This window comes from Balaenoptera physalus, assembly GCF_965194825.1.
Source record: "Balaenoptera physalus genome assembly, chromosome: 7".
In the NCBI taxonomy this organism is placed as follows: Eukaryota; Metazoa; Chordata; class Mammalia; order Artiodactyla; family Balaenopteridae; genus Balaenoptera; species Balaenoptera physalus.
The window spans coordinates 7,371,828-7,383,075 of record NC_138886.1 but is presented as its reverse complement, the minus strand read 5'-3'; positions in this window follow the sequence as shown (position 1 = coordinate 7,383,075).

Genomic DNA, 11,248 nt, shown 5'->3' with positions numbered 1-11,248 from the left:
TAGAAATTTCTTCCTAGAAAGTAGAACCAAACAAAATTCTCCTGGTGAGGCCCTCTTAACACTAGAAACATTTGCAAACATCACCAAGGATTCCAAAAATCACATTCAAAAAGAAGCTCAATGGGCCTTCCCTGGTGGTGCAGCGGTTAAGGCTCCACGCTCCCAATGCAGGGGGCCCGGGTTTGATCCCTGGCCAGGGAACTAGATCCCACATGCATGCTGCAACTAAGAGTTCGCATGCCACAACTAAAGAGCCGGTGAGCCGCAACTAAGGAGCCTGCCTGCTGCAGCTAAGACCCAGCACAACCAAATAAATAAATAAATGAAAACATCTTCCCAGCAATCAATAAAAAACGTTAAAAAAAAAAAAAAAGAAGAAGCTCAAGGCTGTGGGAATCAGGAGGCCTGGATATGAAGCCTGAACAGTGCTATGTCCTCTTTAATAGACTTGGTACTGCTCTGGGCCTTGGTTTCCTAGCTGAAAAAATGAGGCTAATAAGACCTGCTTCACCTGAGTAAGGAAGGAGAATATTTCAAGAAGAGAAGGGTGGGGCTTCCCTGGTGGCACAGTGGTTAAGAATCCGCCTGCCAATGCAAGGGACACGGGTTCGAGCCCTGGCCCGGGAAGATCCCACATGCTGTGGAGCAACTAAGCCCATGCACCACAACTACTGAGCCTGAGCTCTAGAGCCCATGAGCCACAACTACTGAGCCCACGTGCCACAACTACTGAAGCCTGCGTGCCTAGAGCCCATGCTCTGCAACAAGAGAAGCCATGACAATGGGAAGCCTGCACACTACAATGAAGAGTAGCCCCGGCTCACCGCAACTAGAGAAAGCCCGCGCACAGCAACGGAAACCCAACACAGCCAAAAATAAAAAATAAAATAAAATAAATAAAAAATTGTTTTAAAAAAGAAGAGTAAGAGAAGGGTGGCCCACGGTATTAAATGTCCCAAACAATTGCACGAGAGTAGTGGAAACAAAAGCCAGCCTGCAGAGGGTTTAGGAGGGAAAGGAGGAAGTAGAGAAAGTAATGGATAGTATTGGGAAGCTCAACATAGGAAGTAAGTGTGAGTGTAAATTGGTAAAACTAATTGGAGGGTAATTTGACCTTAAAGTGTGCCTCCTCTTTAATCCAGAAATCCTACTTCTGGGAATTTTTCCTGAATCAACATCTGATTCACACAGACACTGAGATCCAAGGATATTCAGCAACTATTCATTTACGGTAGTATTACTATGATAATAGCAAGATCCTGCAGTCAGCCTAAATTTCCAAGCAAAGTCGTGGCACACAACAGGTATTCACTAAATATTTGAGAAAGAATGGACAGAAAGCCTTTGGTTGAGTAATTATGATACATGGTATAGAATCTCAGGTGGCCATTAAGAGTGTTGTTATTTGCTATTTATTTATTTATTTATTAAAATTTATTTAATTTTATTTATTTTTGGCTGTGTTGGGTCTTCGTTGCTGCACGTGGGCTTTTCTCTGGTTGCGGCGAGTTGGGGGGCTACTCTTCGTTGTGGTACGTGGGCTTCTCATTGTGGTGGCTTCTCTTGTTGGGAGCATGGGCTCTAGGTGAGCGGGCTCAGTAGTTGTGTCTCGCAGGCTCTAGAGCGCAGGCTCAGTAGCTGTGGCGCACAGGCTTAGTTGCTCCACGGCATGTGGAATCTTCCCGGACCAGGGCTCGAACCCGTGTCTCTTGCATGGGCAGGAGGATTCTTAACCACTGTGCCACCAGGGAAGCCTGTTATTTGCTAGTTAAATGTGGCAAAATGTTTGCAGGATATTAAAGTTTTTATAAAATGCAATTTATATACATTGTATCCTGTTTTTATAACAATATAAGTTTCTAACAAAACCTAGGGGTATAGATCCAAATACGGATAACAGATGCCTCTGGGTAATTTAAGTTTTTCTCTCTTTGTAGGGTTCAAGTTTTATGTGGTTTATTTATGAAAAGAAAGGAGGGAATGAATGAACAGACAAATGCTTAGCGAGCTGAAGAGAGTATTATACCTTGGGTGGGCAGGACAGTTGGGGAAACATTTCCAGGGTAGGAGAGTCTTGAGCAGGCAGATGTGCCAGAAAGGAGAAGGCTGAAAGGGTGAGCAGGACTCACTAGAGGAGGAAGGGGAGGAGGAGGAGGAGCAGTTGGGCAGCAAGTGGCCCTGTGGTGTTTCTCCAGCCCTCTTTTTCCCATCCTGAAGCCTCAGGCACTCTGGCCATTCCCTGCTACCCTGACAGCAATTCAAACGCCTCCACCTGACCTCTGGCTTCCATGTACTTTCCCTCTACCTGGAGCACTCCTCCCTGCTCTCCTATTTACTAGGAAACCAGATCCCAAGCCCATTGTTGGCTCTCAGGGGACTGAGTTTCTCTTCTCTAGAGCACTCCTCAAAATTGTAATTTAGTAACAAGGTAGTATTGCCTGTCTTTGCCCCAGTGAGTCAGCTCCTCCAACAAGGGGAATGTAGCTGTCCCCAGAGCCCAGCACTGTGCCTGGCACACAGTAAAGACTAATTGAATGGGGCTTCCCTGGTGGCGCAGTGGTTGAGAATCTGCCTGCCAATGCAGGGGACACGGGTTCGAGCCCTGGTCTGGGAAGATCCCACATGCCGCAGAGCAACTAGGCCCGTGAGCCACAACTACTGAGCCTGCGCGTCTGGAGCCTGTGCTCCGCAACAAGAGAGGCTGCGATAGTGAGAGGCCTGCGCACCTCAATGAAGAGTGGCCCCCACTTGCCTCAACTAGAGAAAGCCCTTGCATAGAAACGAAGACCCAACACAGCTAAAAATAAAGTAATTAAAAAAAAAAAAAGACTAATTGAATGAATGTCTAACCATCAGTAAGAACAGTTTCCAGCCTTATACGTAGGACAGAGCCCCACTCACTTTTTTTTCTGGCTTCGCCATGAGCTTGTGGAATCTTAGTTCCCCAACCAGGGATCGAACCCGGGCCCTCGGCAGCAAAAACGTGGAGTCTTAACCACTGGACTGCCAGGGAATTCCTGAGGACAGAGCCCCTTTTAAATCTCAACTGGGCCTCACCCCAGGTCATTTCCAGGAAGACTCCTGCTTCCTACCTCTACTTCTTGCTGCAAAAAAGTTCAGTCAATGTGTGTTCAGAGAATGTTCAAATGCATTCAAGGAGACACAAGAGTCAAAAAAGAAGACATCCCCATTTTAAAACCCTGGTGGCAATTCTTTCAGGAACATTCAGTTCTATTTAGTAAAACAACTCAACTTCTGAATGTCTCTACCATGCTCCAAGGACGAAACAATTATATAATAATAACACCTCCTAGAGTATGGAGTTCTCAATATGTGCTAAGCACTTTGCATGAATTCTCACAACATCCTGATAGGTCAGGTATTATTACAACTCACATTTCACAGATGTGGGAAAGAACGAAGGCTAAGAGACCTTTGTGACTTGCCCATGGTCATGCATAGCTGGTGAGGTGGAGGTTGGACTAAACCCCAGAACTGCCTGATTCCAAAGACCATTCTCCTTTCTTTAAATCATTCCATGCTTCAATTTTCTTATTTATAAAATTAGGTTGCTAGGCCTATCCCATTGGGTTGAAATAGGACTGAATGAGTTAATACTTGGAAAGCAAGCACACAAAGCAGTACATAGTATGTTATCAGTACTTCTTAATTATTAACATTATTATTGCCACCAAGCCATAAGGGATCAGAGAGACCACACAAAGGGAGGCTGGGCCTTAAAGGATGGGAAAGATTAGTCCTAAGTTACAGGGTAGGTTCTCAGCTCACACACACACACACACACACACACACACACACACACACACACACACACGACTGGCCATCTAAATAAGTGCCGTCTTCCCCCAGGTTGACACCAATTATGAGCTAGGCATTGTGATAGGTTCTGGGAACTATGATGGTTCCCGCCCTCAACAAGCTTACAGTTGCACAAGAGAGAGTCAGTCACAAAACCCTGCCACAGCTCTCGGTGATGGCCAGGGATGTGTGGCCAGCAGAGGGCCCTCTGCAGTTGCGGATCGGGCCTCAGGGAGGAGAGGGCTTCTAGGCTGAGGTCTGAAGAAAAAAAAGTCAGCCTGGCAAGGACAACTTGAAGATGAAAAATAGGAGTAGGAAGAGGGGGAGAGTCTTCCAAGTAGAAGGAAGAACTCTGCGAAAAAGTCCCCAAAGCAACAGAGAACCTGGTGCCTTGATGCTGCATGTGAACAGGGGCCAGATCATGAAGATGCTAAAGGGACATGGAGCTTGGACTTTATCACTAGATCACCAGGAAACCAGTGATGGGTTTTCAGCAAGGGAGTGACTTGATTGGATTTATATATTTTAAGAAGATGCCTGGATGTAGAGTGGAGAATGGATTGTGAACAGCTAGATTCCCTTAGCCCAGGACAGCCCTGCTAATTCATTATCTCTAAAGTGGGCTCTGGGATTTCCCTGGTCATTCTTTTGTGCTCTGAGGTTTAAGAGACACTTACTCAAGAGGAATCCCAGAACTATTTAGAGTAAAGGCAGTATCAGTGAAATAAGAGCCGCTCAGAAGAGGAAAATCCCTTGGAGTTCTGGGCAGTAGGCATTACCTCAAAGTCACATAGGCAGGCTTCCCAGCTCAGCCCTGGGAAGCCTTTACCAGCCCAGGTAAGGGCTTCAGTCATTCATTCACTCATTCATTCATTTATTCAGCAAATGATTATCCTACACCCCCTATGTGTCAGACACTGCTCAGGAGCAGCCGACACCACCAAGCAGTTCTGCTCTCTTGGAATTTACACTCTGAGCGTTGACACATAAGTAATTATAGGGTAAAAAGGGCTTGGAAGAAGCCTAGGGTCATTACTACTGGGGAGATGGAGGGTGGGGTGGGAAGGATGTGGTGATAAAAGGCCCAACCCCATGCCTCTCACATGGAAGAGCACAAATAACTATTTTATTCAACAAATACTAATGGAATGCCTACTATAAGTCAAAGACTAGAAGAAAAGCAAATCAGGGGAAGGGAACAGAGAAGGATAAGGGTACATCTGGGAAAAACTATTTTATCTAGGGCAGACAAGGAAGACCTCTAGGAGGAGGTGACATTTGAGAAGTCAGTTCAATCCCTCCAGGCCTCAAGATTCCCTCTTGGCCTGCCTGCTTTCTGCCTCTCGGCCTTTGCTTCCACCCAGCACAGGCCCCATCCCTCCCCCACCCGGAAAGGCCCCTGCTCAAAGGTGGACTAAGACAAAGGCTTAATAAACTTATTAAAACAGCTTTGTCAGAGCTGGAGTCTGAGAGCGGGAAGGAAGGGAAGGACAATGGGGTACAACTCCCGCCCCTTCCCCAACCGGGAGCCCAGGATGATAAATCCTACCCGCACTCACAAGCATTGCTGTAGCTTCAGCCCCAGCCTTGAGCAGCCATCCGTCCACTCAGGGTCAAACGAGGCCTTGATTTTTCTTCGGACCTCCTGTGTGTGAGTCCCCACACTTAGCCGGGTTAACGACGGTTACTAGAATATCATGGAGGGGAGTTTGGCATCTGGCATTAGGGTTTCAAATCTTGGCTTATTCTGTAGTCCCTGTGTGACTTTGTGCCCTTCCTGTCCCTCTCTGAGCCTCACTTTCCTTGGCCTGGAACGTTTCTCTCCCAGCCCTGCAAGGTGCTGGCTCCTTTTTTTTTTTTTAATTTTTTTTTTTTAATTTCGTGGTGCCGCATGGCTTGCGGGCTCTTAGTTCCCCCACCAGGGATCAAACCCAGGCCCACGGCAGAGAAAGCACTGAGTCCTAACCACTGGACCGCCAGGGAATTCCCTCCTTTTTATTTTTTAAGTCTGAGACAAGATTTTTCTTCTTAGACCAACCTTCCCTGAAGACTTGATTGAAAGAGGCTTTCCTTGTTATTCTCCATTGCAACCCTGTTTGGCTGCCTTCTTGGCAGCCTTCTTAATTTGGTATTACACATTCACTGCTTGTTTCCTGCTGGGCAGTGTGTGTCTCCTCACTGTACCATGTGCTGGGACCATTGTCTCCTTGGCTTCAAGTTTACCTGTGCCAGGCCAGTGCTCACCCACAGTAGGTAGGTCATCAATAAATATGTGCCCACCTTGAGTGAACACATAAAGTGGGATGATTACAATACTTGCCACACCTGGTCATTGTGAAAAATTCAGTGCATCTGGCACCTGAAAGAGCTTAATAAAATGTAGCCATAATTAACGTACCTGTTCTGCGCATGCTTTTGTGTGGCCTCTGTAGGGCCACACCAGGGGCTGGTGTGGCCCTACAGAGGGAGAGTGGAGGTAAAGCAAGTGGATATTCACGATTCCAAGTGTTACAGTCCCCATTATACAGATTACGAACAAACAACTGAGGTTCAGAAAGGAAGAATGATTTGCCACACAGCTGAGTGTATATATGTCTTTTGTTTTTAGGAAGTAGACTGGCTTAATACACGAAGAGAACCTTCAATCAGTTACCTTGTAAGGTTATGACGTATATAATTATTCTGGGGCTATAGTTTATTTATTTGTATCCTCTTTAAAATAAATTTATTTATTTTATTTATTTTTGGCTGTGTTGGGTCTTCATTGCTGCGCACAGGCTTTCTCTAGTTGTGGTGAGTGGGGGCTACTCTTTGTTGCAGTGTGCAGACTTCTCATTGCCGTGGCTTCTCGTTGCAGAGCACGGGCTCTAGGCATGCGGGCTTCAGCAGTTGTGGTTCACGGGCTCAGTAGTTGTGGCACACGGGCTTAGTTGCTCCACGGCATGTGGGATCTTCCTGGACCAGGGCTCAAACCCGTGTCCCCTGCACTGGCAGGTGGATTCTTAACCACTGTGCCACCAGGGAAGTCCCTATTTGTATTCTTTTTTTTTTTTTTTAATTATTTTATTTATTTATTTATTTATTTATTTTTGGCTGTGCTGGGTCTTCGTTTCTGTGCGAGGGCTTTCTCTAGTTGCGGCAAGTGGGGGCCACTCTTCATCGCGGTGCGCGGGCCTCTCACTATCGCGGCCTCTCTTGTTGCGGAGCACAGGCTCCAGACGCGCAGGCTCAGTAGTTGTGGCTCATGGGCCCATTTGCTCTGCGGCATGTGGGATCTTCCCAGACCAGGGCTCGAACCCATGTCCCCCGCATTGGCAGGCAGGTTCTCAACCACTGCGCCACCAGGGAAGCCCTATTTGTATTCTTTTTAACTTTTATTTTATTTTATTTTTTGGCCGCGCTGCAAGGTATGTGGGATCTTAGTCCCCTGACCACGGATTGAACCCAGGCCCCCTACAGTGGAAGCATGGAGTCTTAAACACTGGACAGCCAGGGAAGTCCTGGGGCTATAGTTTAATTCTGTGTGATAACAACTTCTTCTGGAACAATCATTTTAGTCTGAGAAATGCCTGAGAAATTTCCTAAAATTGAAGAATAATGAAAGAAGTCAGGCTCACTAAATATTAAGAAACAGATAAAGTAAAGCCAGATATAAAAGATGACATATTGTATGATTCCATTTATATGAAATGTCCAGAAAAGAAAAATTTATAGAGACACAAAGTAGATTAGTGGTTGCCTGGGGCTGGGGCTGGGAATGAGCATAAAGTTTCTTTTTGGGGTGATGGAAATGTTCTAAAATCAGATTGTGGTGATGGTTATACAGCTTTGTAAATTTACCAAGAATCATTGAATCTTATGCTTCAAATGAGTGAAATATATGGCATGTAAATTACACCTAAATGAAGCTATTAAAAAAAAGAGAGAGATGGGCTTCCCTGGTGGTGCAGTGGTTAAGAAGCCGCCTGCCAATGCAGGGGACACGGGTTCGAGCCCTTGTCCGGGAAGATCCCACATGCCGCAGAGCTACTAAGCCCATGCGCCACAACTACTGAGCCCACCCGCCTAGAGCCCATGCTCCGCAACAAGAGAAGCCACCGCAATGAGAAGCCTGCATACCGCAATGAAGAGTAGCCCCTGCTCTCCGCATCTAGAGAAAGCCCGCGTGCAGCAACAAAGACCCAATGCAGCCAAAAATAAAAATAAATAAATTAAAAAAAAAAAAAGTTGAAGTCTTAAAAAAAAAAGAGAGAGAGAAATAGTCCAAGTAAAATAATAATATAGAATGTGGAATTGACACTGGGATAATCATAGATATCAATTCAGCTGAACAGTAAGTCCAGAAACAGACTTAAGTATATATATATATTTTAAAATAAATTTATTTATTTAGTTTTGGCTGAGTTGGGTCTTTCTCGCTGCGCGCGGGCTTTCTTTAGTTGCGGTGAGCGGGGGCTACTCTTCGTTGCGGTGCGTGGGCTTCTGATTGCAGTGGCCTCTCTTGTTGCGGAGCACGGGCTCTAGGCGTGCCGGCTTCAGCAGCTGAGGCTCACGGGCTCTAGAGCACAGGCTCAGTAGTTGTGGCACACAGGCTTAGTTGCTCCATGGCATGTGGTATCTTCCTGGACCAGGGCTCGAACCTGTGTCCCCTGCATTGGCAGGCGGATTCTTCACCGCTGCGCCACCAGGGAAGCCCAAGTATATATTTTAATGTTTGTCAAAGGTGACATTTCAGAGCGGAATAGAATACTTAAATTGCTCAGTAAACAGTGTTGCCCTCAAAATCCCTGCAAGCACACACACTCCATTAGTCTATGAGATTTGAATGATGGAGCCATATCGTTTTCATTTCTGCAACCATAAGACCTAGCTCAGTGCCTGACAACATATAATATCCACTCCACAAAAGGCTGAGCTGTCAATTCCTTGTAATTTTCAAAGTGTCAGACAAGGGAATTCTCATCTTTTAAAGAGAAAATTCTGGGACTTCCTTGGTGGTCCAGTGCCTAAGATTCTGCACTCCCAGTGCAGGGGGTCTGGGTTCGATCCCTGGTCAGGGAACTAGATCCCACATGCCGCAACTAAAAGGTCCTACGTGCTGCAACTAAGACCCGGCTCAGCCAAATATATAAATAAATAAATAATTTTTTTAAAAAAAAATTAATTAATTTATTTATTTATGGCTGTGTTGGGTCTTCGTTTCTGTGCAAGGGCTTTCTCTAGTTGCGGCAAGTGAGGGCCACTCTTCACCGCGGTGCGCGGGCCTCTCACTATCGCGGCCTCACTTGTTGCGGAGCACAGGCTCCAGACGCGCAGGCTCAGTAGTTGTGGCTCACGGGCCTAGTTGCTCCGCGGCATGTGGGATCTTCCCAGACCAGGGCTCGAACCCGTGTCCCCTGCATTGGCAGGCAGATTCTCAACCACTGCGCCACCAGGGAAGCACTAAATTTTTTTTTAAAAAAGAAAAGATCGAGAGCCTTGTTTACATCAAAATAAAATACTTTAGTAAGTCTCAAAAAAAATTAAAAACTACTAAAAATACAATGCAAAGCAAATAACCTAGGGAAAATATTTTGTAATATGTAAAAAAGAGGCTTATATGCCTAATATATAAAATACACTTATAAATTAACGAAGAAAAGAGCTACATCATAACAGGAAATTGGGCAAATTGATATGAATGGACTATTTATAAAAGAAGAAATGCCATTGTCAAGAAGCATAAGAAAAATTGTTCTGATGCAAATCAAAACTACAGTGAGGTACCACCTCACTTTAATGGCCATCATTAAAGTCTACAAATAACGGGACTTCTCTGGTGGTCCAGTGGCTAAGACTCGGCGCTCCCAGTGCAGGGGGCCTGGGTTCGATCCCTGGTCAGGGAACTAGATCCCACATGCCACAACTAAAGATCCCGCATGCCCCATATGCCGCAACTAAAGATCCCGCATGCCCCATATGCCGCAAATAAGACCTGCGCTGTCAACCGAACTTAAAAAAAAAAGTCTACAAATAACAAATGCTGGCGAGGGTGTGGAGAAAAAGGAACCCTCCTACACTGTTAGTGGGAATGTAGATTGGTGCAGCCACTGTGGAAAGCAGTATGGAGGGTCATCAAAAAACTAAAAGTAGAGTTGCCATATGATCCAGCAATCCCACTCCTGGGCCTGTATCTGGACAAAACTATAACTTGAAAAGATATATGCACCCCGATGTTCACAGCAGCACTGTTTACAATAGCCAAGACACGGAAGCAACTTAAATGTCCATCGATAGATGAATGGATAAAGAAGATGTGGTATATATATATACAGTGGAATACTACCCAGCCATAAAAAAAGAATGGAATAATGCCATTTGTATCAACTTAGATGGATGGACCTAGAGATTATCATACTAAGTGAAGTAAGTCAGAAAGAGAAAGACAGATATCATATAATATCACTTATATGTGGAATCTAAAACATGACACAGAAAATTCCCCGGCAGACCCAGTGGTTAGGACTTGGCGATTTCACTGCCAGGGTGTGGGGGTGCGTGTGTGCAGGGCCAGGTTCGATCCCTGGTCAGGGAAATAAGATCCTGTAAGCCATTCAGCAAGGCAAAAAGTAAAAACTAATTAATTAATAATTAAAAATAAATAAAATAAAATATGACACAAATGAACTTATTTATGAAACAGACTCACAGACATACAGAACAGACTTGTGGTTGCCAAGGGGGAGGGAGGGTGGAGGAGGAATGGAATGGGAATTTGGGATTAGAGATGCAAACTATTACATACAGAATGGATAAACAGCAGGGTCCTACTGCATAACACAGGGAACTATATTCAATATCCTGTAATAAACCATAATAAAAAAGAATATAGGACTTCCCTAGTGGGGCAGTGGTTAAGAATCTGCCTGCCAATGCAGGGGAGGGACACGGTGTCAAGCCCTGGTCCGGGAAGATCCCACATGCTGCGGAGCAACTAAGCCCGCAAGCCACAACTACTGAGCCCGTGTGCCACAACTACCAAAGCCCACAAGCCTACAGCCCGTGCTCTGCAACAAGAGCAGCCACTGCGATGAGAAGCCCGTGCACTGTAACAAAGAGTAGCCCCCACTCGCTGCAACTAGAGAAAGCCTGCGCGCAGCAACGAAGACCCAATGCAGCCAAAAATAAAATAAATAAATTTATATTAAAAAAAAAGAATACATAGGGACTTCCTTGGAGGTCCAGTGGTTAAGACTCCACGCTTCCACTGAAGGGGGCACAGGTTCGATCCTGATCCCACATGCCACGCGATGCGGCCAAAAAAATCCCCCCAAAACGAGTATATATACATACATATATATGTATGTATATATATATGTATGTATATATATATGTATGTATATATATGTATATGTATATGTATAACTGAATCACTTTGCTGTATATCAGA